At 48.5% G+C, this 27,690-nt stretch overlaps 1 protein-coding gene across 1 annotated transcript in view; it reads left to right on the top strand.

Annotated features, from left to right (window-relative positions):
• Positions 1-27,690, top strand: part of crk (v-crk avian sarcoma virus CT10 oncogene homolog) — a 53,055-nt gene that overhangs the window by 1,145 nt on the left and 24,220 nt on the right. The window lies entirely within an intron of this gene.

Genomic DNA, 27,690 nt, shown 5'->3' with positions numbered 1-27,690 from the left:
CCCGACCTCCACACCACCCCCCCCCCCCCGACCTCCACACCACCCCCCCCCCCCGACCTCCACACCACCCCCCCCCCCCGACCTCCACACCACCCCCCCCCCCCGACCTCCACACCACCCCCCCCCCCGGACCTCCCCCCACCTCCACCCCCCCACCTCCCCCCACCTCCACCCCCCCACCTCCACCCCCCCCCCGACCCCCCCCCCTCCACCCCCCCCCCCGACCTCCTCACCCCCCCCCCGACCTCCTCACCCCCCCCCCCCGACCTCCTCACCCCCCCCCGACCTCCTCCACCCCCCCCCCCCGACCTCCTCCACCCCCCCCCCGACCTCCTCCACCCCCCCCCCGACCTCCTCCACCCCCCCCCCGACCTCCTCCACCCCCCCCCCCGACCTCCTCCACCCCCCCCCCCCCGACCTCCACCCCCCCACCGACCTCCACCCCCCCCCACCGACCTCCACCCCCCCCCACCGACCTCCACCCCCCCCCCCGACCTCCACCCCCCCCCCCGACCTCCACCCCACCCCCCCCCCGACCTCCACCCCACCCCCCCCCGACCTCCACCCCACCCCCCCCCCGACCTCCACCCCACCCCCCCCCCGACCTCCACCCCACCCCCCCCCCCGACCTCCACCCCACCCCCCCCCCGGACCTCCACCCCACCCCCCCCCCGACCTCCACCCCACCCCCCCCCCCCGACCTCCACCCCACCCCCCCCCCCCGACCTCCACCCCACCCCCCCCCCCCCCGACCTCCACCCCACCCCCCCCCCCGACCTCCACCCCACCCCCCCCCCCGACCTCCACCCCACCCCCCCCCCGACCTCCACCCCACCCCCCCCCCGACCTCCACCCCACCCCCCCCCCCCCGACCTCCACCCCACCCCCCCCCCCGACCTCCACCCCACCCCCCCCCGACCTCCACCCCACCCCCCCCCGACCTCCACCCCACCCCCCCCCCGACCTCCACCCCACCCCCCCCCCGACCTCCACCCCACCCCCCCCCGACCTCCACCCCACCCCCCCCCGACCTCCACCCCACCCCCCCCCGACCCCCACCCCCCCCCGACCTCCACCCCCCCCCCGACCTCCACCCCCCCCCCGACCTCCACCCCCCCCCGACCTCCACCCCCCCCCGACCTCCACCCCCCCCCGACCTCCACCCCCCCCCGACCTCCACCCCCCCCCGACCTCCACCCCCCCCCGACCTCCACCCCCCCCCGACCTCCACCCCCCCCCGACCTCCACCCCCACCCGACCTCCACCCCACCCCCCCCCCGACCTCCACCCCACCCCCCCCCCGACCTCCACCCCACCCCCCCCCCGACCTCCACCCCACCCCCCCCCCCGACCTCCACCCCACCCCCCCCCCCGACCTCCACCCCACCCCCCCCGACCTCCACCCCCCCACCTCCACCCCACCCCCCCCCCGACCTCCACCCCACCCCCCCCCGACCTCCACCCCACCCCCCCCCCCGACCCCCACCCCACCCCCCCCCGACCTCCACCCCACCCCCCCCGACCTCCACCCCACCCCCCCCCGACCTCCACCCCACCCCCCCCGACCTCCACCCCACCCCCCCCGACCTCCACCCCACCCACCCGACCTCCACCCCACCCCCCCCGACCTCCACCCCACCCCCCCCCGACCTCCACCCCACCCCCCCCCGACCTCCACCCCACCCCCCCCCCCACCTCCACCCCCCCGACCCCGACCTCCACCCCACCCCCCCGACCCCGACCTCCACCCCACCCCCCCCGACCTCCACCCCACCCCCCTGACCTACACCCCACATCCCCCCGACCTCCACCCCACCCCCCCCCCCCCCCCCGGACCTCCACCCCCCCCCCGACCTCCACCTCACCCCCCCCCTCCATTCCCCCCTCGCCTCCATTCCCCCCCTCGCCTCCATTCCCCCCCCTCGCCTCCATTCCCCCCCCTCGCCTCCATTCCCCCCTCGCCTCCATTCCCCCCCCTCGCCTCCATTCCCCCCCCTCGCCTCCATTCCCCCCCCTCGCCTCCATTCCCCCCCCTCGCCTCCATTCCCCCCCCTCGCCTCCATTCCCCCCCCTCGCCTCCATTCCCCCCCCTCGCCTCCATTCCCCCCCCTCGCCTCCATTCCCCCCCCTCGCCTCCATTCCCCCCCCTCGCCTCCATTCCCCCCCCTCGCCTCCATTCCCCCCCCTCGCCTCCATTCCCCCCCCTCGCCTCCATTCCTCGCCTCCATTCCCCCCCTCGCCTCCATTCCCCCCCCTCGCCTCCATTCCCCCCCTCGCCTCCATTCCCCCCCTCGCCTCCATTCCCCCCCCTCGCCTCCATTCCCCCCCTCGCCTCCATTCCCCCCCCTCGCCTCCATTCCCCCCCCTCGCCTCCATTCCCCCCCCTCGCCTCCATTCCCCCCCTCGCCTCCATTCCCCCCCCTCGCCTCCATTCCCCCCCCTCGCCTCCATTCCCCCCCCTCGCCTCCATTCCCCCCCCTCGCCTCCATTCCCCCCCCTCGCCTCCATTCCCCCCCCTCGCCTCCATTCCCCCCCCTCGCCTCCATTCCCCCCCCTCGCCTCCATTCCCCCCCCTCGCCTCCATTCCCCCCCCTCGCCTCCATTCCCCCCCCTCGCCTCCATTCCCCCCCTCGCCTCCATTCCCCCCCTCGCCTCCATTCCCCCCCTCGCCTCCATTCCCCCCCTCGCCTCCATTCCCCCCCTCGCCTCCATTCCCCCCCTCGCCTCCATTCCCCCCCTCGCCTCCATTCCCCCCCTCGCCTCCATTCCCCCCCTCGCCTCCATTCCCCCCCTCGCCTCCATTCCCCCCCTCGCCTCCATTCCCCCCCTCGCCTCCATTCCCCCCCTCGCCTCCATTCCCCCCCTCGCCTCCATTCCCCCCCTCGCCTCCATTCCCCCCCTCGCCTCCATTCCCCCCCTCGCCTCCATTCCCCCCCTCGCCTCCATTCCCCCCCTCGCCTCCATTCCCCCCCTCGCCTCCATTCCCCCCCTCGCCTCCATTCCCCCCCTCGCCTCCATTCCCCCCCTCGCCTCCATTCCCCCCCTCGCCTCCATTCCCCCCCTCGCCTCCATTCCCCCCCTCGCCTCCATTCCCCCCCTCGCCTCCATTCCCCCCCTCGCCTCCATTCCCCCCCTCGCCTCCATTCCCCCCCTCGCCTCCATTCCCCCCCTCGCCTCCATTCCCCCCCCTCGCCTCCATTCCCCCCCCTCGCCTCCATTCCCCCCCCCTCGCCTCCATTCCCCCCCCCTCGCCTCCATTCCCCCCCCCTCGCCTCCATTCCCCCCCCCTCGCCTCCATTCCCCCCCCTCGCCTCCATTCCCCCCCCTCGCCTCCATTCCCCCCCCTCGCCTCCATTCCCCCCCCTCGCCTCCATTCCCCCCCCTCGCCTCCATTCCCCCCCCCTCGCCTCCATTCCCCCCCCCTCGCCTCCATTCCCCCCCCCTCGCCTCCATTCCCCCCCCCTCGCCTCCATTCCCCCCCCCTCGCCTCCATTCCCCCCCCTCGCCTCCATTCCCCCCCTCGCCTCCATTCCCCCCCCCCCCCCCCCCCCCCCCCCCGCCTCCATTCTACTCGGAAGGCAGCGTTCTAGGAAGGATGGGCAAGTGTTGTCCAGAATAGGATGGCACCATATTCATAATAATCTTTATTGTCACAAGTAGGCTCACATTAACACTGCAATGAAGTTACTATGAAGAGCCACATTCCAGCACCTGTTCGGGTACACAGAGGGAGAATTCAGAATGTCTGAATTACCTGACAGCCTGTCTTTTGGGACTTGTGGGAGGAAACAGGAGCTTCCGGAGGAAACCCACGCAGACACGGGGAGAACTTACAGACTGCACAGGCGGTGACCCAAGCTGGGAATCGAACTCTGGTCCCTGGCGCTGTAAAGCAACAGTGTTAACCACTGCACTACCGTGCCGCCCATTTTGACGCAAAAATGCGGTTTAGGGAGGTAATTCCAAGAGCATTGTAGAGTTTGAGGAGCATACAGAGATTGAAGGGGTGAGAGTTTGGAGCAGTTTGAGGATGAGAACTTTAAAATTGAGCCATTAGTTAACAGAATGGTACCAGGGATGGGGGTCTGGAAAAGCTGCAGTACTTCAAGAGCAGAGAAGGTTAAGGGGAGATGTGATGGTGGTGTTGAAAGTCACAAATATTTGAATAAGATGGATATGGACAAAACTTCCCATTGGCAGAAGAATCTTATGAGATGGAACCAATTTATTGTAAGTAGGAATGAAGCAGAGGGGAGATGCGAATTTTTTAAATATAAGTTCCGGACTGGAATGTAAATATCAGAAGGGGCGGTGGAAACAGGCTCAACAGTAAATTTCAAAATTGAATTGTTACTTGTAAAGAAGAATGCAGTGTTATGGGAAAAGGACAGTGGGAGTAATTGCATAGTCTGTCAAAGAGCCAACACTGGCATGATGGACTGAATGGCCTCCTGTCTTGGTAGGTTGGAAATGGACAAATATCGGTAAATTAAAGAAAGCCAGTGCAGATATAAGGGAAAATAGTGTTTTACTAAGTTGCTGGAGTTTTTTTTTTCTGAGGTTAATGCTGTTGATGAGGTGTTCATGGACTTCCAAAGGTTTGATACAGTGCTATGCAACAGACTTGGTTCATAACTTCATAAGATATAGGAGCAATATTAGGCCATTCAGTCATGGTTGATCTCATCCTGGCCTTAACTCCACCGTCGTGCCCATTCTCCATAACCCATCGCCACTTAAAAATCTGTCTTAACTCCTCAAATTTATACTGTCCCAGCACCCACCACACATTCCACAGATTCATAACCCTTTGGGAGAAGTAGTTTCTCCTCAACTCTGTTTTAAATTTTCTCTCTCTTAGCCTAGAATGTCCCACAAGAGGAAACATCCGCTCCACGTCTATTTTATCATACCGTTTATCATCTTGTATATCTCAATTTGATCTCCCCTTGTTCTTCTAAACTCTAGAGAGTACAGGCCTAAACTGTTCAATATCTTTTCATATGACAAACCCCTCATCTCTGGAATCTACCTAGTGAACCTCCTCTGAACTGCCGCCAATGCCACTACATCTTTCCTCAAATAAGGGGACCAAAAAGTGTACAATACTCCAGGTGTAGTCTCACCAATGCCTTGTTAATAATAATAATTCTTTATTATTGTCACAAGTAGGCTTACATTAACACTGCAATGAAGTTACTGTGAAAATCCCCTAGTCGCCACATTCCGGCGCCTGTTCGGGTACACAGAGGGAGAATTCAGAATGTCCAAATCATCTAACAGCACGTCTTTCGGGACTTGTGGGAGGAAATCGGATCACCCGGAGGAAACCCTGCAGACACTGGGAGAATGTGAAGACTCTGCGCACACTGACCCAAGCTGGAAATCGAACCTGGGACCCTGGCGCTGTGAAGCAACAGTGTTAACCACTGTGCTACCATTATAGTCGCAACACCCTTACCTTTTATACTCTATTCCTTTAGCTACAAATTAAAATCTTTTTATTGGCATCTCTCATATTTACAAACAGTTGTGTATATATACATTTATCTTGCCCATGCTAATTTACTTTATTGTACAGAGAGGTTTATTTTGTCCTTTATTTAACTGACCCTATGTACATTTCGCTGCCCTCTGGACCTTTAGCTATAAATGCCAACATTCCATTCAGTTTCTTTATTATCTGCTGTACCTGCATGCTAGTTTCTTGACTCATGAATGAGGCCCCCAGATCCCTCTGCAACGGAGCACCCCAACGTCTCTCCCCATTTAGATAATCAGTTGCTTTCCCATTTTTCTGACCAGAACGCATGACCTCACACTTATCCATGCTAAACTCCACCTGCCACATTTTGGCCCACTCTCCTAACCCATTTTGCAAACAAATTTATAGCTCATGGAATACAATGGACAATAACAATATGGATACAAAATTGGCTGAGTGACAAGAAACAGTTGAGTACTGGAGGGAGGTTTATAGTGAAGCCCCTTGAAGGCCAGTGTTGGGACCTTTGCCCTTGACCTAGACCTTAGTTACAGGGCACAGTTTCAAATTTTGTGGTGATACGAAACGTGGAAGCATTGAGGAGTGAGGCAGATTGTGCAAAAATTCAAAAGGACATACAAGATGTGGAATGGGCAGATAAGTGGCAGGTGGAATTCAATGTGAAGTAATGAATTTTAGTCGGAAGAATGTAGATACATGGACAATGTAAAATAAAGGATACAACTCTAAAGGGGATGCAGGAACACAGATCTGGATATACATGTGTGCAAGTCATTGAAGCTGATGGGACGTGTTGAGAGGATGGTTAATAAAGTCTGCGGTACCCTAGGCTGCTTTAATAGGGGCATGGAGTTCAAAAATAAGTTGGTTATGTTGAACCCTACAAGATACTAGTTCAGTTTTAGCTGGAGTAATGTGTGTGGGTGCTACACTTTAGGAAAGATGTGAGGCCATTGGAGGGTGTGCAGCGAGACTTACAAGAATGGTTCCAAGAATGAGAAACTTCAATTATGTAGCTTGGAGAAGTTGGGGCTATATATAAAAAAATGACTTGGAAGGAAGCAAATTTCTGATCGCCAGATTTGCAGACAACATAAAAATAGGTGGACAGGCAAGTAGGAAAGGGATAAAACAGTTAGAAGTGGACAAAAAGTTGGCGATTGGAGTATAGTGTGAGAAAATATGAAGTTCATTTTGGAAAGGAGAACAAAAGAACAGCATTATTTAAATGTAGAAAAACTGCAGAAAGCTGCAATACAAAGGGGTATGGGGGTACTTGTACATGAAACACAGAAAGCTAGCACACGGGTACAGGAGGCTAATTGAATGTTGGTCTTTATTTCAAGGGAGTTAGAGTACAAGAGTTGGGAAGTCTTGCTGCAACTGTACAAGGTACTGGTGAGACCACAACTGGAGCACTGAGCAGTTTTGGTCCCCTTATTTAAGGAAAGATACTATTTCATTGGAGGTGGTTCAGAGAAGGTTCACTGAGAAGATCCCTGGTGTAGAGAGATTATCTTATACGGGAAGGTTAAATAGTTTGGGACTCTACTCATTGCAGTTTAGAAGATTGAAAGGTGATTTCATTGAAACATAAGGGGCTCGACAGGGTAAATGCTGAGAGGATGTTTCGCCTCATGGGTGTGTCTAGGACCAGAAGGTATAGTCTCAATAAGGGGGTACCAATTTAAGACTGCGACGAGGAGGATGATCTGTGTTAAGACCCCAACTGTTCACATTTATATATTAATGATTTGGATGAGGAAACTAAATGTATTATCTCCAAATTTCTAGACGATACGAAGTTGGGTGGGAGGGTGAGCGGTGAGGAAGTTGCAGAGATGCTTCAGTGAGATTTGGACTGGCTGAGTGAGTGTGCACATGCATGGCAGATACAGTAGGAAGGCAGATTATTATTTGAATGGATGTAAATTGAGAGAGGTGGATAGTCAGCGAGACCTTGGTGTCCTTGTGCACCAGTTGCTGAAAGTAAGCGTGCAGGTACAGCAGGCAGTAAAGAAGGCAAATGGTATGTTGGCCTTCATAGTGAGAGGATTTGAGTATAGGAATAGAAATGTTTTACTGCAATTGTATAGGGCACATCTGGAGTATTGTGTGCAGTTTTGCTGTCCTTTTCTGAGGAAGGATGTTCTTGTTGTGGAGGGAGTGCAGTGAAGGCTGATTCCTGTTGGAATAGGGGACTAAGTCTGTTAGGATTCTATTCATTGGAGTTTAGAGGAGTGAGAGGGGGGTCTCACAAACTTACAAAATTCTAACAGGATTGAACAAGGTAAATGTTCCTGATGGTTTGGGAGTCTAGAACTCGTGATCATGGTTTGAGGATAAGGGGTAACATAGAACGATACAGCGCAGTACAGGCCCTTCGGCCCACGATGTTGCACCGAAACAAAAGCCATCTAACCTACACTATGCCATTATCATCCATATGTTTATCCAATAAACTTTTAAATGCCCTCAATGTTGGCGAGTTCACTACTGTTGCCGGTAGGGCATTCCACGGCCTCACCACTCTCTGCGTAAAGAACCTACCTCTGACCTATATCTATTACCCCTCAGTTTAAAGTTATGTCCCCTCGTGCCAGCCATATCCATCCGCGGGAGAAGGCTCTCACTGTCCACCCTATCCAACCCCCTGATCATTTTGTATGCCTCTATTAAGTCTCCTCTTAACCTTCTCTCCAACGAAAACAACCTCAAGTCCATCAGCCTTTCCTCATAAGATTTTCCCTCCATACCAGGCAACATCCTGGTAAATCTCCTCTGCACCCGCTCCAAAGCCTCCACAGCCTTCCTATAATGCGGTGACCAGAACTGTACGCAATACTCCAAATGCGGCCGTACCAGAGTTCTGTACAGCTGCAACATGACCTCCCGAATCCGGAACTCAATCCCTCTACCAATAAAGGCCAACACTCCATAGGCCTTCTTCACAGCCCTATCAACCTGGGTGGCAACTTTCAGGGATCTATGTACATGGACACCTAGATCCCTCTGCTCATCCACACTTTCAAGAACTTTACCATTAGCCAAATATTCCGCATTCCTGTTATTCCTTCCAAAGTGAATCACCTCACACTTCTCTACATTAAACTCCATTTGCCACCTCTCAGCCCAGCTCTGCAGCTTATCTATATCCCTCTGTAACCTGCTACATCCTTCCACACTATCGACAACACCACCGACTTTAGTATCGTCTGCAAATTTACTCACCCACCCTTCTGCGCCTTCCTCTAGGTCATTGATAAAAATGACAAACAGCAACGGCCCCAGAAAACAGCAACGGCCCCAGAACAGATCCTTGTGGTACTCCACTTGTGACTGTACTCCATTCTGCACATTTCCCATCAACCACCACCCTCTGTCTTCTTTCAGCTAGCCAATCTCTGATCCACATCTCTAAATCACCCTCAATCTCCAGCCTCCGTATTTTTTGCAATAGCCTACCGTGGGGAACCTTATCAAACGCTTTGCTGAAATCCATATACACCACATCAACTGCTCTACCCTAGTCTACCTGTTCAGTCACCTTCTCAAAGAACTCGATAAGGTTTGTGAGGCACGACCTACCCTTTACAAAGCCATGCTGACTATCTTTTAGGACTGAGGTGAGGGGACATTTCTTCACCCAGAGAGTGGTCAATCTGTGGAATTCGCTCCCACAGAAAGTAGTTGAGGCCAAAGTGTTGTGTGATTTCAGTAAGTAATTGGATATAGCTCTTGGGGCTAAAGGGATATGGGGGAGAGAGAAGAGAGGCAGGATCAAGGTATTGAACTTAATGATCAGCCATGATCATAATGAGTGGCAGAGCAGGCTCGAATGTCCTCTTCCAGCTTCTATTTTCTATGTATGAGTTTCTTCTGATGGTTGAGTCTTTGGAACACCTTGCCACTGTGAGCTGTAGGGGCAGAGTCCTTGTGTATATTTAAGGCTGAGATAGGTATGTCCTTGATCAGTAAGGGAATCCAGGGCAGGAATGTGAAGTTGAGGGATGTCTGATCAGCCATCATTCTATTGAATGACGCAGCAGGCTCGAGCGGCTGTATGGCCTACTCCTGTCGCTCTTCTGGAGAGCGAGAGCAGAGATTTGATTGGCAAAAGAAGCCATCGTGGCTTAAAAAACATTTTCACGCAGTGTGGTTGACGTGTCCAAATGGGAATTGATCTGTTATCTGGAAAGGTAAAATGTGCATGGTTGCGGGGACGAAGGTAGAGGAATGGCATGATGTGAATTGCTGATTCAGAGAGCTGGTGCAGACATGATGGACCAAATGCACTCCTGCATTATAACAATTCTATGATTCTGATTCAAATACTCGGATTGTTCTCCTGAAAATGATCCGTTTAGAAATTGTTTTAAGGTTTCCATAGATTTAACGTGATTGACAAAGAACTAGCAAGGGAAGTTCTGTATTGCATTGCCTGAAAAGGTCATAGAAATGGAGCGTACATTTTTATAGTGGCTTTTACAAAGTCACCAAGGGAGTATTTTTGAAGAATATTTACTGAACATTTTGACAGCCAATTTGAGCATGGCCCAATCCCACAAGCAGTAATGAGATAAATGACGAGATAATCTATTGGTGGAAAGCTAAATATAGGCTGTAAGAAGCTAGGGAGAACTCCCATGCTGCTTTTTGAAATACTACCTTGGGACATTTTACATCCCTCCTGAGGGTGGATGAAGCTGTTTAATACTGGGCAGAGAGACGGCATCTCTAACAGTGCCAGCCTAGTCAGAGACTTTGAAGACATAACACACACAACGTGTCAAATTTACAGGGATGTAAACAGATACAAATTGTTATTCAAAGAAGCAGAGGGGAAAGCTGATTTAAAAGCTTGTGCAAAGAGGTGGCTTTTTCAAAAAATAAGTTTAGAATACCCAATTCATTCTTTTTTCAATTAAGGGTCAATTTAACGTGGCCAATCCACCTACCCTGCACATCTTTTGGGTTGTGGGGGCGAAACCCACGCAAATACGGGGAGAATGAAAATTCCACACGGACAGTGACCCAGAGCTGGGATCGAATCTGGGACCTCGGCGCCGTGAGGCTGCAGTGCTAACCACCGTGCTGCCCAAAGAGGTGGATTTTAAGCAGCATTTTTAGAAACGAGTGACACAAGTGTAGGGATGGAATTATAGAGCTTATGGCTGAGACAGCTGAAGGTACAATTATCATCTTGGGATACAGGAAGTGAAGGATACACAAATAGATATGGAGGGAGGGAGAGTTCTTCAAGGGTGTGGGGGCTGGAGGAGGCTGCAGAGAGAAACCGGTCTATGGAGGAAGATGGGGTTGGGCAATTAATACAGATCTTGAAACGATTGTCCTTATTTCATAAGTGAATTTTAAAAAGTTTGACCGAGAAGATGAGAATTTCAAAATGAAGGTGTTTGTTGTCCGAATGATAACAGTGAGGGACGTCCGTTAAGTAGAGATTAGAGAAGCTGGAATTGTTTTCCTTGGATCAGAGATTGTTAATTGGAGATTTTGAGGTGTATGATTTTAGAAGTGTATAATTCTACTAAATGTGCCCAGAGACACCGTTTTTCCAATTTCTTTACCTTGTTGTCAACATACAATCGCCAAGCTATTTGATTAGGATATTAAAAACTGAAGGAACTGTTGACAAACTCTCATTTATGTAGCAAAAGTCTGAAAACAGCAGGATCCCACAAACCATGAGATGAAAAACCATTTCATGATTTTTTTTTTTTACAATATTGAGAGACACTTTGAATCGTGCTGCAAATTCTTTCATATCCACCCAAATTGTCCAACTGGATTTTGATTTTATGCCTCCTTTGACAATTCCATGAAACTTTTGGGGTCAGGAAGTTCTCCCTGTGTCTTTGCCAACATTCCTCCCTCAGTCAACATTGGAACAAACCGTTTGGTTTCCATGGTTTGTTGTTGGCACAGAAAGTTTGCTATTCTTCAAAAAGCACAACATTTGGTAAATCTGTGTTTTCCAACATGAGGGCGCCATCGAAACAATGGGCTGTAGAAAGGTGAATTCCAACAGGCATAGACATTCAGAAAAGTTGCACGCGGCATTCCTTTTACAAAATAGTGTTTGGCAAAAATTCCCTGCTTAGTTAATACTGTGACTCCATTGAATGAAATGCCACCACAGTGTGAAAATTTGCACTGATTGCATGTGGCATTTTGCAATAATCGCAACCAAAGTAACTTTCCTGAAAGAAGTATAAGAATAAGCCCCCAAGACATGGGGAGGCAGTGGTGGACAAGTAATCCAGAGATCCCAACTAATGCTCTGGGGACCTGCATTTGAATTCCATAATAATAAGAAATTAAAAGTCTAAAACCATTGTCTTAAAAACTCACCTGGTTCACTAATGCCCTTTCGGGAAGGACCGCTGCTGTCCTGATCTGCTCTGGCTGACATGTGATGCCAGATCAACAGCAATGTGCCCTCTGAAATGGTCTAGCAAACTACTCAGTCCAAGGGCAATTAGGGATGGGCAATAAATGCAGGCCCACGTCCCATGAATTAAAAAAAAAAAAAAGCTTCTGCGTTGACAGCATTGGTAAGAGAAGGAGTTATGGAAAGAAGTTCTTCGACTTGCACCACATTGTTCTGTGCCTGTGTCTCCTTTTGCATTGCATCCGCAAATGCAGATCTACATGCATCAAATCTTGGCACAATAAAAACAACCTCATGTAGACTAACTGTCTTCTGATGAAATATTGAACCAAGGCCTCCCAGTTGGGTTAAAGATCTAGAGCACTATTCGAAGAGAATGGGGAACTCTCCCAGTGCGCTGACTAATGTTCCTTCCACAACCATGGGCAGCAAAAACGCATCAGCCGCTCACTTTTTCAGTTGTTTGGGTGCTTATTTGTCAATCAACTTAAATTGTAATTAATTCTGGGAGAAGTGTTATACATTAAAAGAAATTGCACTCATTATATTGGCAGACTGCAATTGCTCAGGAGCTCAGCCAGTGAGTTTGAGCTGGATGGACCAGATTAGCCTTGGATTTCACAATAATTTCATTGCAGTGTAATGCAAGTCTACTTGTGACACTAAAAGGTTATTTTTATTTTGCCATGCTATGCTGTTGGGTTGGGAGAAGGGGGAAATTGACCAGTGATTCTGCTCAACTTTGTTCACTATCCCCTCCTGGAAAGTGCATGTGAGGTGACTCCAGTATGGGCCTTGGCTAGCCTCCACAGATGAATAGTCCCTTATGGAAGGTATGGGAGGGGTTGATATCCAGTGTAGTCATTGCACACATTGAGTCATGGCTGCAAAAAGGGAAAATATCGTGGAGGCTGAAATTGCAGACCTGTCTGTCGATTAGTTAGATTCCTGTGTTCTTTGCCAGGAATTGCTTTTTGATTTCATATCTTTTAATTTATTTGATGTTTACTGCAGCTTGTTGATGCTTCACACCTATTTAAAAGTGTGTGTCTATACTTATTAACAGCCCTGTAATTTACAGCAGAATTAATAAGTAACTATTTGGCTTCCAGGCATCTCTCACTTTTCCCAAAATGGGTACTTCATTCACTGCAAACAACCAATCATTTTTTAAAAATGTAGTAAATTATGCAAATATGGATGATGGAAGATTCTTCAAGCCCAATCCATCTTCAACCAAGTGCAGTTGGCTATATGCCATCAGTTACACTCCAGGCAGGTTATTGCAGTCTTTGATAATACAGCAAATCTCAGTGTTACTCCAGTACTGTCTCTCTAATTCAATTAAAATCATTGCAACATGTATAAACCAACATATCAAAACATTTCAACTCTGTATTCTGCTTTCCTTAAACTAGTTACTGGGAGGGACCAACAGGAAAATTGATGCTGAGATTTTGTTGCTTTCTCAATAAGCAATTTTTCATAACCTTTCCATAGTCCTAGTAACTGAAACTGAGTAATTAATAAGGCATGTGGGTGATTCAAGAGGCAAGATGTGATTCATTGAGTGAGGTCCAATAGCTAGTAATTGCAAGAGTGACACTTAGATGAAGCTTTGAGAACCTGCCTAATGTTTATGAAGTAAATTCTGGCCCAAGGTTGGAAATAAAAAGGTTTTCCTCTTGGGATTCCAATGGGGTTTGCACTAAAACTTGTCATTTGACTCTGATTTCACCAAGGATTCAACATCATGATTTAGGTTGAGATGTATATCCTAGGTTTGATAGAAAAGTGCGGGTGTAAAGGGCATGGTTGTCACTTGGCAATATTCAGCATAATTTTGGGGGAAGGAGTTTGAGGGTTAAAAAGGAATCCGTTTCAGAATTTGATTTTTAAATGGGTATTTGAAATATAGAGTTCTTGAGTCCGTGTGGGAAGTACATGATTGAATTTGTTATGAAATTGTGAAGGGGTGAACTTCACAAATGGGCTGATTTTGCCTAAATTCTTGTGTACGGGTTCAAATACACAGGACAATGCACACTTAAACCGGTGTGTTGCCATGTTCCGATCATTTAAATCACGTGAAGTCACTGAGTATCTGTCTCCTCCGATGGAAGGCTTATAATCATCTCTTGCATTACAAAGTTCAGAATGTTCTCTTCAGGTGCTACTTGTGGTTGAGAGGACAACATCTATAATTGGGTGTTCTTTACAGTTCAAGAAGATGTACTACGTACCTAGTCATGGTATTCCAGTAATAGAGGCCAATGGTTCTTGGTAAACACACAAATATGTAGCAATGTACTCGGCACCTTTAATGTAATAAAATGTACCAGTGCACTTTGGAGGCATAATAAAATGAAATGTAACGCCAAGACAAATGAGGAGTTATTCGGGCAGATGAGCGAAAGCTTGTTCAGAGTACATTTTAAAAAGCATCTTTGGCGAGGAAAGTCATGTAGAAGGATGAGAGGTGTTTAGGAAGGGAACTCTAGAGCTTCAAACTAGGCAGCCGAAGGCATAATTGCCAATGGTGGCAAGATTAAAATCAGGGATTCTCAAAAGACCAGAATTGGAAGAACACCAATATCTGAGAGGGTTGGCGGCCTGGAGGATGTTAGAGATGGAGAGTTTCAAGGCAATGGAAGGATTTGAAAACTAGGATCAGAATTTTCAAATTGAGGCTTTGCCAGACCATGAAGCCAGTATAGGTCAGCAAGAAAGAACTGTGGTGGTGAATGAATGGGACTTGTCCCAATTCGCAACATGGGCAGCAGATTTTCGGATAGCCTCATTTCTGGAGTGTCGGATATGGAAGGCCAGTCAGTGCATTAGAATAGTTGAATCTGGAGGATTAGAGTTCAACAGTAGAAAAGCTGAGGCAGGACAAAGTTGGGTGACCTTAAATGTGAGAATAGCCAATCTTAGTGCATATATTTGGTTGCATGCTTAATGTCTGTAGTTTGTAGCAACAGTGATGCATGGAACTCCTATCTGCACGAGTGTGACCGAATTCCATTCCCGGGTACTATTGACCATATGTAGCATACATGTCCAGTATTTGGAAAATTGGTGCTGGGAATAGGACTCCACAAAGAAAACGTACAAACATCAGTCAAATAAAACACTTTTTCAGAAGTAGCTCTGGTGGAGATTATTTTAATGCAACAAATTTGCAGAGTACTTTTGTGTGTAAACAATCTTGCATACTTGTCTGGATGTTTTTATCAGTGGGAGCCATTTGAGCAGTAAATCTTTAGTAAGATTAGCCAATTCTAACCACAGAACAACATATATTTGCTCCCTGGGGACTAGTCCTTGATTCTGTCTGCCTGCGGGATCTAGACTGAGATCGTTTCCACCTCTGCTGCATGCGAGAGATTGAACCCTCTTCAACTCGCTGACAACAAATGTTCTTGCGCACCACATAATTAGGGAAGTAAAGGGGGCTTTAAACTAAATAGTGGGTGCAAGGGATTAAAATGTGGGCAGATGTGGTACATCAAAGAGTAGAGACAAGAGGTGAGGAAGGTACTAATATGGGAAATGGTAAACAGTGTGGCAGGAAGGTACTGGGAATACAAATCTGTGGAGTAAATCAACAGATGAGGCGAGAGGTTACAGAAGATAATCGGACAAAATTTGCTCCATCTGAATGCACGTTTTTGAAACAAAACAGATGAAATACAAATGGAGGTGAATAAATATGATCTAATAACCATTACAGGATGGCGTAGATTGGGACCTAAATATTAAAGGTATGCAACTTTTAGGAAGGACAGGAAGTTGGGAAACATGAAGGGACAGTTCTATTAATTAAAGATACCATTAGCACAATAGAGGGGAATGACCCAAGTTCAAGAAACCAGGATATAGAAGCGACATGGATAAAGGGGAGGAATGATACGCGCAAGAAGTCACTTGTGGGAGTGGTGTACAGGCCCTCTAACAGCAGTCACACAGTAGGATGAGGTATCAAAGAAGAAACTAGACCTAAATGGGTCTTTTACTGGTTGGGAGGGTGTGGCGAGTAGTGTGCCACAGGGATCAGTGCTGGGGACTCAACCCTTTCCCATCATCCATATCCTGAGTGCTGAATTTGGTGCATTTGAGTGTTATGGTGAGGGTTTGGTGACTGAGGGAGGATAAGGCTTCATTTTTATCTAAAGTCTAGTCTTTCTTTTATTTAGTTAATTAACTTAAAAGTTGCTGTTTGGTTTAGAAGGTGAATTTTCAATCAGCTTTAAACAAAGGTTCTACTTGTAGGTACTTGCAGCTGGAGGCTGCAAGTACCTACAATGACTTTCCTCGCCAAAGATGCTTTTTAAAATGTACTCTGAACAAGCTTTCGCTAGAGGCTAGATTCACAGTATAAAAGTGATCCCCTACAGTGCAGACTTTGTTTGCACTGTGTGCTGAATTTGGTGCATTTGAGTGCTATAGTGAGAGTTTGGTGACTGAGGGAGTTAGGTGAGGAGGGAGTAAGGTGCTCCTTTCATTTCCATTTCCTACATTTCCTCCAAGAGCGTGAAGGGAGCCGGAAGTTTGCAGAGACTGCAGTTGACTGGGAGCAGAATCAGAGGGCGGAGGCCCAGTTGGTCCACAGGGCAGTTATATTCTGTAAGGTAAGAGGGGATGGAGGCTAGGCCAGTTGCATGCTCCTCCTGTAGGATGTGGGTGGTGAGGGATACCACCGGTGTCCCCGCTGACTATACCTGCGGGAAGTGCACCCCACTCCAGCTCCTCCAAGACCGTGTTAGGGAACTGGACCTGAAGCTGGATGAACTTCGGATCATCCGGGAGGCAGAGGGAGTGATAGAGAAGAGTTACAGGGAGGTAACCACACCCAAGGTACAGGACAAGAATAGCTGGGTTACAGTCAGGGAAAAGAAAACAAACAGGCAGACAGTGGAGGGATCCCTTGTGGCCGTTCCCCTTCAAAACAAGTATACCATTTTGGATGCTGTTGGGGGGGAATGACCTACTGGGGGAAGGCCCTAGCGGCCAGGTCTCTGGCACTGAGTCTGGCTCTGGGGCTCCGAAGGGAAGGGGGAGGGGGGAATAGAAAAGCAATAGTAGTAGGAGATTCAATGGTTAGGGGAATAGATAGGAGATTCTGTGGTCGCGAGTGAGACTCCCGGAAGATATGTTGCCTCCCGGGTGCCAGGGCCAGGGATGTCTCTGATCGTGTCTTCAGGATCCTTAAGGGGTAGGGGGAGCAGCCAGAAGTTGTGGTGCACCAACGACGTAGGTAGGAAAAGGGGTGTGGAGGTAATAAACAAGTTTAGGGAGTTAGGCTGGAAGTTAAAAGCCAGGACAGACAGAGTTGTCATCTCTGGTTTGTTGCCGGTGCCACATGATAGCGAGGCTAGGAATAGGGAGAGAGTGCAGCTGAACACGTGGCTGCAGGAATGGTGTCGGAGGGAGGGCTTCAGGTATTTGGATAATTGGAGCGCATTCTGGGGAAGGTGGGACCTGTACAAGCAGGACGGGTTGCATCTGAACCAGAGGGGCACCAATATCCTGGGAGGGAGGTTTCTAGTACTCTTCGGGAGGGTTTAAACTAATTTGGCAGGGGAATGGGAACCGGATTTGTAGTCCAGTAACTAAGGTAGCCGATATTCAGGATGCCAAAGCGTGTAGTGAGGCAGTGGGGAAGGGAACACTGACAAAGGAGAGTACTTGCAGGCATGGAGATGGGTTGAAGTGTGTATACTTCAACGCAAGAAGCATCAGGAATAAGGTGGGTGAACTTAAGGCATGGATCGGTACTTGGGACTACGATATGGTGGCCATCACGGAAACTTGGATAGAAGAGGGGCAGAAATGGTTGTTGGAGGTCCCTGGTTATAGATGTTTAAATAAGATTAGGGAGGGTGGTAAAAGAGGTGGGGGGGTGGCATTGTTAATTAGAGATAGAATAACAGCAGCAGAAAGGCAGTTCGAGGAGTATCTGCCTACTGAGGTAGTATGGGTTGAAGTCAGAAATAGGAAAGGAGCAGTCACCTTGTTAGGAGTTTTCTATAGGCTCCCCAATAGTAGCAGAGATGTGGAGGGACAGATTTTGGAAAGGTGCAGAAGTCACAGGGTAGTAGTCATGGGTGACTTTAACTTCCCAAAGATTGAGTGGAAACTCTTTAGATCAAATAGTTTGGATGGGGTGATGTTTGTGCAGTGTGTCCAGGAAGCTTTTCTAACACAGTATGTAGATTGTCCGACCAGAGGGGAGGCAATATTGGATTTGGTACTTGGTAATGAACCAGGGCAAGTGATAGATTTGTTAGTGGGGGAGCATTTTGGAGATAGTGACCACAATTCTGTGACTTTCACTTTAGTAATGGAGAGGGATAGGTGCGTGCAACAGGGCAAGGTTTACAATTGGGGGAAGGGTAAGTACGATGTTGTCAGACAAGAATTGAAGTGCATAAGTTGGGAACATAGGCTGTCAGGGAAGGACACAAGTGAAATGTGGAACTTGTTCAAGGAACAGATACTACGTGTCCTCGATATGTATGTCCCTGTCAGGCAGGGAAGAGATGGTCGAGTGAGGGAACCATGGTTGACAAGAGAGGTTGAATGTCTTGTTAAGAGGAAAAAGGAGACTTGTGAAAGGCTGAGGAAACAAGGTTCAGACAGGGCGCTGGAGGGATACAAGATAGCCAGGAGGGATACTGAAGAAAGGGATTAGGAGAGCTAAGAGAGGGCATGAACAATCATTGGTGGGTAGGATCAAGGAAAACCCCAAGGCCTTTTACACATGTGAGAAATATGAGAAGACGAGCGAGGGTAGGTCCGATCAAGGACAGTAGCGGGAGATTGTGTATTGAGTCTGAAGAAATAGGAGAGGCCTTGAACGAGTACTTTTCTTCTGTATTTACAAATGAGAGGGGCCATATTGTTGGAGAGGACAGTGTGAAACCGACTGGTAAACGGGAGGATATACTTGTCAGGAAGGAAGATGTGTTGGGCATTTTGAAAAACTTGAGGATAGACAAGTCCCCCGGGCCTGACGGGATATATCCAAGGATTCTATGGGAAGCAAGAGATGAAATTGCAGAGCCGTTGGCAATGATCTTTTCGTCCTCACTGTCAACATGGGTGGTACCAGGGGATTGGAGAGTGGCAAATGTCGTGCCCCTGTACAAAAAAGGGACTAGGGATATCCCTGGGAATTACAGGCCAGTTAGTCTTCAGTGGTAGGCAAAGTAATGGAAAGAGTACTGAAGGATAGGATTTCTGAGCATCTGGAAAGACACTGCTTGATTAGGGATAGTCAGCACAGATTTGTGAGGGGTAGGTCTTGCCGTACAAGTCTTATTGAATTCTTTGAGGAGGTGACCAAACATGTGGATGAAGGTAAAGCAGTGGATGTAGTGTACATGGATTTTAGTAAGGCATTTGATAAGGTTCCCCATGGTAGGCTTATGCAGAAAGTAAGGAGGCATGGGATAGTGGGAAATTTGGCCAGTTAGATAACGAACTGGCTAACCGATAGAAGTCAGAGTGGTGGTGGATGGCAAATATTCAGCCTTGATCCCAGTTACCAGTGGCGTACCGCAGGGATCAGTTCTGGGTCCTCTGCTGTTTGTGATTTTCATTAATGACTTGGATGAGGGAAATGAAGGGTGGGTCAGTAAATTTGCAGACGATACGAAGATTGGTAGAGTTGTGGATAGTGAGGAGGGCTGTTGTCGGCTGCAAAGAGACATAGATAGGATGCAAAGCTGGTCTGAGAAGTGGCAGATGGAGTTTAACCCTGAAAAGTGTGAGGTTGTCAATTTTGGAAGGACCAATATGAATGCGGAATACAGGGTTAACAGTAGAGTTCTTGGCAATGTGGAGGAGCAGAGAGATCTTGGGGTCTATGTTCATACATCTTTGAAAGTTGCCACTCAAGTGGATAGAGCTGTGAAGAAGGCCTATGGTGTGCTAGCGTTCATTAACAGAGGGATTGAATTTAAGAGCCGTGAGGTGATGCAGCTGTACAAAACTTTGGTAAGGCCACATTTGGAGTACTGTCTACAGTTCTGGTCGCCTCATTTTAGGAAGGATGTGGAAGCTTTGGAAAAGGTGCAAAGGAGATTTACCAGGATGTTACCTGGAATGGAGTGTCGGTCTTACGAGGAAAGGTTGAGGGTGCTAGACCTTTTCTCATTAGAACGGAGAAGGATGAGGGGTGACTTGATAGAGGTTTATAAGATGATCAGGGGAATAGATAGACAGTCAGAGACTTTTTCCCCAGGTGGAACAAACCATTACAAGGGGACATAAATTTAAGGTGAATGGTGGAAGATATAGGGGGGATTGGTTCTTTATCCAGCGAGTAGTGGGGGCATGGAATGCACTGCCTGTGGAAGTAGTTGAGTCGGAAACATTAGGGACCTTCAAGCAGCTATTGGATAGGTACATGGATTACGGTAGAATGATATAATGTAGATTAATTTGTTCTTGAGGGCAGCATGGTAGCATTGTGGATAGCGCAATTGCTTCACAACTCCAGGGTCCCAGGTTCGATTCCGGCTTGGGTCACTGTCTGTGCGGAGTCTGCACATCCTCCCCGTGTGTGCGTGGGTTTCCTCCGGGTGCTCTGGTTTCCTCCCACAGGCCAAAGATGTGCAGGTTAGGTGGATTGGCCATGATAAATTGCCCTTAGTGTCGAAAATTGCCCTTCGTGTTGGGTGGGGTTACTGGGTTATGGGGATAGGGTGGAGGTGTTGACCTTGGGTAGGGTGCTCTTTCCAAGAGCCGGTGCAGACTCGATAGGCCGAATGGCCTCCTGCACTGTAAATTCTATGATCTAAAATTAATCTAGGACAAAGGTTTGGCACAACATCGTGGGCCGAAGGGCCTGTTCTGTGCTGTATTTTTCTATGTTCTATATCATTTATGTGAATAGTACTAAAGATATGATTGCTAAATTTGCTGATAACACAAAGATTAATAGGAAAATAAATTGTGAAGAGAACGTAAGGAGGTTACATAGGGGCATAAGTTAGGTGAGAGGCCAAAGCTTTGGCAAATTGAGCATAATGCAGGAAAATATGAGGTCCAATTTGACAGGAATTTAAAAAAAGCATATTATCTAAATGGTGAGCGATTTCAGAGCTCTTGAGGTGGAGAGGGATCTGGGTGATCTATTGCATGAATCGTAAAAATTTGGATGCAGATGCTGCTAAGGCAGATGAACCTGGAGCTTGGATTAGTACTTGGAACTGTCATAGAATCATAGAATTTACAGTGCAGAAGGAGGCCATTCGGCCCATGGAGTCTGCACCGGCCCTTGAAAAGAGCACCCTACCCAAGCCCACACCTTCACCCAATTCCTGTAACCCCACTCCACCTTTTAGACACTAAGGGCAATTTAGCGTGGCCAATCCACCTAACTTGCACATCTTTGGACTGGGAGGAAACCGCAGCACCCGGAGGAAACCCACGCAATCACGGGGAGAACGTGCAGACTCCGCACAGACAGTGACCCAAGCCGGGAATCAAACCTGGGACCTTGGAGCTGTGAAACAACTGTGCTAACCACTATGCTACCATGCTGCCCTATGATGTTGCTGTTGCTATTACTATTACAGAGATGGTTGGTGGAGGGAGGGACAGGATTGGCAGCTAAATGTTCCAGGATAGAGGGGGATGTAAAAAGAGTGGGGAGAGTTGCATTGCTGGTTAAGGAGAATATCACAGCTGTACTGAGGGAGGACACCTCGGAGGGCTCATGCAGTGAGGCAATATGGATAAAGCTCGGGGATAGGAAGGGTACATTCACAATGTTGGGGGTTTACTACAGGCCTCCCAACTGCCAGCGGGAGATAGAGGAGTAGATATGAAGACCGATTTTAGAATGATGTAAAAACAACAGGCTTGTTGTGGTGGATTTTAACTTCCTCCATATTGTCTGGGACTCATTAGTGTTAGAGGCTTGGATGGGGCTGAATTTGTAAGGAGCATCCAGGAGGGTTTCGCAAAACAATATGTAAATGGTCCAACTTGGGGAGGGGCCGTACTGGACCTGGTACTGGGGAATGAGTGCGACCAGGTAGTCAAAGATTCAGAAGGAGGGGCAGCACGGTGGTGCAGTGGGTTAGCCCTGCAGCCTCACGGCGCCCAGGTTCGATCCCGGCTCTGGGTCACTGTCCGTGTGGAGTTTGCACATTCTCCCTGTGTTTGCGTGGGTTTCGCCCCCACAATCCAGAGATGTGCAGGGTAGGTGGATTAGCCATGCTAAATAGCCCCTTAATTGGAAAACATTAATTGGGTACACTAAATTTATAGAAAAAAAAGATTCAGAAGGTGGGGGGGGGGGGGGGGGCATTTTTGGGAAAAGTTACCATAATTCTTCAAGTTTTAAGGTACTCTGGGTGGCACAGTGGTTAGCACTGCAGCCTATGGAGCTGAGGACCCGGGTTCACATCCCGGCACTGGGTCACTGTCCGTGTGGAATTTGCACATTCTCCCCGTGTCTGCGTGGTTTTCATCCCCACAACCCAAAGATGTGCAGAGTAGATGGATTGGTTTTACGGTACTCATAGATAAGGATAAGAAGAATTTAGATTGGGGGCGGCTGTTTGAGGGTAAATCGACATCTGGGCGTCTTTCAAATGTCAGCTGATTAGAATTCGGAACCGGCATGGTCCTGTGAAGCTGAAGGATGAGTATGGCAAGTTTCAAGAACCTTGGATAATGATATTGTGAGCCTAGTCAAGAAAAAGGAAGCCTTCGTAAGGTCTAGAAGGCTGACCAACAAAGCCCTTGAATATGAAGAAAGCAGGAAGGAACTTTAAGCAAGGAGTTAGGAGGTCTAAAGGGGTATTGAAAAGTCCTTGGCAAACATGATTAAGGAGAATCCCAAGGCATTTTTTACTTGTATGAAGAGCAAGAGGGTAGCCAGAGAAAGTGTTGGCCCACTTGAGGACAAAGGAAGTGGGCGAGGTAGTAAATGAGTACTTTACATCAGTATTCACCAAAGAAAAGTACTTGGTGGACAATGAGACTAGGGAAGTGTGTGTAGATATCAAAAAGGAGGTGGCATTGTGCGTCTTAAAAAAGTGTTCAGGTGGATAAATCCCCATAACCCAGGAAATTATAAACCGGCGAGCCTTACTTCGATGGTAGGGAAATTATTGGAAAAGATTCTTGGGGACAGGATTTAGTCCCATTTGGAAACAAATAAGACCATAAGACATAGGAGCAGAATTAGGCCACTCGGCCCATCGAGTCTGCTCTGCCATTCAATCATGGCTGATATTTTCTCATCCCCATTCTCCTGCCTTCTCCCCATAAACCTTGATCCCCTTATTAATCAAGAGAATTTATTAGCGATAAGCAACGTGGTTTTGTGAAGGGGAGGTTGTCTCTCTAACTTGATGGAGTTTTTTGAGGAAGTGTCGGAGATGACTGCTGAAGGAAGGCACTAGATATTGTCTACATGGACTTGGTAAAGCCTTTGACAAGGTCCCTCCTGGCAGACTGGTACAAAAGGTGAAACCAAAAGAGAAAATGCTGGAAAATCTCAGCAGGTCTAGCAGCATCTGTATGGAGAGAAAAGAGCTAATGTTTCAAGTCCAGGTGATCCTTTGTCAAAGCTGCTTGGTCATAGAAGACAAAGAGTAGTGATGGAAAGGGGGTTTTCTGAATGGGAAGGCTGTGACTAGTGGTGCTTTGAAGGAGATCAGTGTTGGGACCTTTGTTGTTTGTCGTATATATAGATGATTTAGAAAAATGTAGCCGGTCTGATTAAGTTTGCGGACGACACAAAGATTGGTGGAGTTGCGGATAGTGAAAAGGATTGTCAGAGGATACAGCATGATATAGATTGGTTAGAGACTTGGGCAGAGAAATGGCAGATGGAATTTGATCCGGACAAATGTGAGGTAATGCATTTTGGAATGTCCAATAAGGGCGGAAATTATACAGTAAATGGCAGAACCCTTGAGATTATTGACAGGCGGAGATCTGGGCATACAGGTCCACATCACTAAGTGGCACGCAGGTGGATACGGTCGTCAAGAAAGCATACAACATGCTTGCCTTCATTGGTTGGTGCATTGAGTTTAAAAATTAGCAAGTCATGCTGCAAATGTACAGAACCTTGGTTAAGCCACGTTTGGAATATTGCATACAGTTCTGGTCTGCACACTACCAGAAGGATGTGGAGGCTTTGGAGAGGGTACAGAAGAGGTATACCAGGATGTTGTCTGGTCTCGAGGGTATTAACTATGAGGAGAGTTGGATAAACTCGGATTGTTTTCACTGGAATGATGACGGAAAATGTGTGGCGACCTACCTGATAGAGGTTTAAAAATTATGAGGGGCATGGACAAAGTGGATGGATAGTCAGAAGCTTTTTCCCAGGGTGGAAGTGTCAATTACTAGGGGACATAGGTTTAAGGTGCGAGGGAGAAAGTTTAGAAGAGATGTGCAGGGGACGTTAGTTTTTTTACACCGTGTAGTGGGTGACTGGAACTCGCTGCCGGGGGGGGGTGGTGGAAGCCGGTACGTTGGTGACGTTTAAGGGCGTCTTGACAAATACATGAATAGCATGGGAATAGTGGGATACGGGCCCCAGAACTGTAAAAGGTTTTGGGTTGGATAGGCAGCATGGTCGGCGCAGGCTTGGAGGGCCTGTTCCTGTGCTGTATTGTTCTTTGTCCTTTGTAATTAGCAACGCCAATAGAATATTTATTGCAAGGGGAATCAAGTACAAAAATAGGGAGGTTATAGAACATAGAACAATACAGCGCAGTACAGGCCCTTCGGCCCACGATGTTGCACCGAAATAAAAGCCATCTAACCTACACTATACCATTATCATCCATATGTTTATCCAATAAACTTTTAAATGCCCTCAATGTTGGCGAGTTCACTACTGTAGCAGGTAGGGCATTCCACGGCCTCACTACTCTTTGCGTAAAGAACCTACCTCTGACCTCTGTCCTATATCTATTACCCCTCAGTTTAAAGCTATGTCCCCTCGTGCCAGCCATTTCCATCCGCGGGAGAAGGCTCTCACTGTCCACCCTATCCAACCCCCTAATCATTTTGTATGCCTCTATTAAGTCTCCTCTTAACCTTCTTCTCTCCAACGAAAACAACCTCGTCCATCAGCCTTTCCTCATAAGATTTTCCCTCCATACCAGGCAACATCCTGGTAAATCTCCTCTGCACCCGCTCCAAAGCCTCCACGTCCTTCCTATAATGCGGTGACAAGAACTGTACGCAATACTCCAAATGCGGCCGTACCAGAGTTCTGTACAGCTGCAACATGACCTCCTGACTCCGGAACTCAATCCCTCTACCAATAAAGGCCAACACTCCATAGGCCTTCTTCACCACCCTATCAACCTGGGTGGCAACTTTCAGGGATCTATGTACATGGACACCTAGATCCCTCTGCTCATCCACACTTCCAAGAACTTTACCATTAGCCAAATATTCCGCATTCCTGTTATTCCTTCCAAAGTGAATCACCTCACACTTCTCTACATTAAACTCCATTTGCCACCTCTCAGCCCAGCTCTGCAGCTTATCTATATCCCTCTGTAACCTGCTACTTCCTTCCACACTATCGACAACCCCACCGACTTTAGTATCGTCTGCAAATTTACTCACCCACCCTTCTGCGCCTTCCTCTAGGTCATTGATAAAAATGACAAAGAGCAACGGCCCCAGAACAGATCCTTGTGGTACTCCACTTGTGACTGAACTCCATTCTGAACATTTCCCATCAACCACCACCCTCTGTCTTCTTTCAGCTAGCCAATTTCTGATCCGCCTCTCTAAATCACCCTCAATCCCCAGCCTCCGTATTTTCTGCAATAGCCTACCATGGGGAACCTTATCAAACGCTTTGCTGAAATCCATATACACCACATCAACTGCTCTACCCTCGTCTACCTGTTCAGTCACCTTCTCAAAGAACTCGATAAGGTTTGTGAGGCATGACCTACCCTTCACAAAGCCATGTTGACTATCCCTGATCATATTATTCCTATCTAGATGATTATAAATCTTGTCTCTTATAATCCCCTCCAAGACTTTACCCACTACAGACGTGAGGCTCACCGGTCTATAGTTGCCGGGGTTGTCTCTGCTCCCCTTTTTGAACAAAGGGACCACATTTGCTATCCTCCAGTCCTCTGGCACTATTCCTGTAGCCAATGATGACATAAAAATCAAAGCCAATGGTCCAGCAATCTCTTCCCTGGCTTCCCAGAGAATCCTAGGATAAATCCCATCAGGTCCCGGGGACTTATCTATTTTCAGCCTGTCCAGAATTGCCAACACCTCTTCCCTACGTACCTCAATGCCATCTAATCTATTTACCTGGAGCTCAGCATTCTCCTCCACAACATTATCTTTTTCCTGAGTGAATACTGACGAAAAATATTCATTTAGTATCTCGCCTATCTCTTCAAACTCTACACACAACTTCCCATCCCTGTCCTTGACTGGTCCTGCTCTTTCCCTAGTCATTCGCTTATTCCTGACATACCTATAGAAAGCTTTTGGGTTTTCCTTGATATGCTTCAGTTGTACAGGGCATTGGTGGGACCACATCTAGAATACTGTGTACAGTATTGGTATCCTTATTTAAGGAAAGATGTAAATGCATTGGAAGCAGATCAGAAGCTTTACTAGATGAATAACTGGAATGGGCTGATTGTCTTGTGAGGAAAGGCTGGGCAGGATAGGCTTGCATCTGCTGCAGTTTAGAAGAGGTGACTTGATTGAATGTACAAGATCCTGAGGGGTCTTGAAAGGGTGGATGTGGAAATGATGTTTCCTCTTGTGGGGGAATCTAGAACGAAGGATCACTGTTCAAAAATAAGGGATCGCCCATTTAAGACTGAGATGAGGTAAAATATTCTTCTGAGGGGATGGGAGATATTGGAATTCTCTTCCTCGTAAGGTGGTTGAAGCAGAGTCTTTGAATATCTTTATGGCTGAGGTAGATAGATTTCTGATAAGCAAGGAGGTGAAAGGTCATTGGGGTAGGTAGGAATTTGAAGTTGAGATTAACATTTGATCAGCCATGATCTTATTGAATGGCGGAGAAGGGCTCAGTGGCCTACTGCTCCTAATTCATATGCCCGTGGTTGTGAGCATTCATTAATTTGACCTCTTGTCCGTCCCCTACTTCAATTGTTCCACCATTGGTAGTCATACCTTCGCTTTTTGGGGGCCTAGGCTGTGGAATTTCTTTCCTAACCCCTTTGTCTGCTTCCTTTAAGATGCTTCATAAATCTTACATCTTTGAAAAATCTTTTGCTCTTTTTTTTATCCTAATATCTTCTGTGACCCAGTGTCATTTTGTTATATGATGCCTCCGTAAACCACTTTAGGGCATTTTATCACCTTAAAGGTACTATGTAACTGCAGGTTGTTATTCAAATGTGTTTCACTCAGCCCAGTTACACTACTAAGTTCCCAAAGGCAGGAAGAGCTGGAATGGTGAGGGCAAGCAGTGGAGTATCTATAATACACAAACCAAATCACGACCATGTCCTGTTCAGTTTTCCAGCTACACAAACATGAGGCCCCAAGTTGGATCATGGTCTCTGGATAGAGGGTGATGAGAGGGAATGCAGAGGGGCAGGCAGGCAGGCAATGTTCCATGGTATGTTAAAAGGAGAGAGGCAGACAAGGTGCCACGCTATCTGTTCCAGATGGAGAAAGGGGGCAGACTATGTTCCTGGGAAGGAGGGGGGCTGACGATGTTCCAGAGAGAGGGGGAGGTGGAACAATGTTCCAGAGAGAGAGC

Source organism: Scyliorhinus torazame, chromosome 12, assembly GCF_047496885.1.
Source record: "Scyliorhinus torazame isolate Kashiwa2021f chromosome 12, sScyTor2.1, whole genome shotgun sequence".
In the NCBI taxonomy this organism is placed as follows: domain Eukaryota; kingdom Metazoa; phylum Chordata; class Chondrichthyes; order Carcharhiniformes; family Scyliorhinidae; genus Scyliorhinus; species Scyliorhinus torazame.
This window is presented reverse-complemented; position numbering and strand designations above follow the sequence as displayed.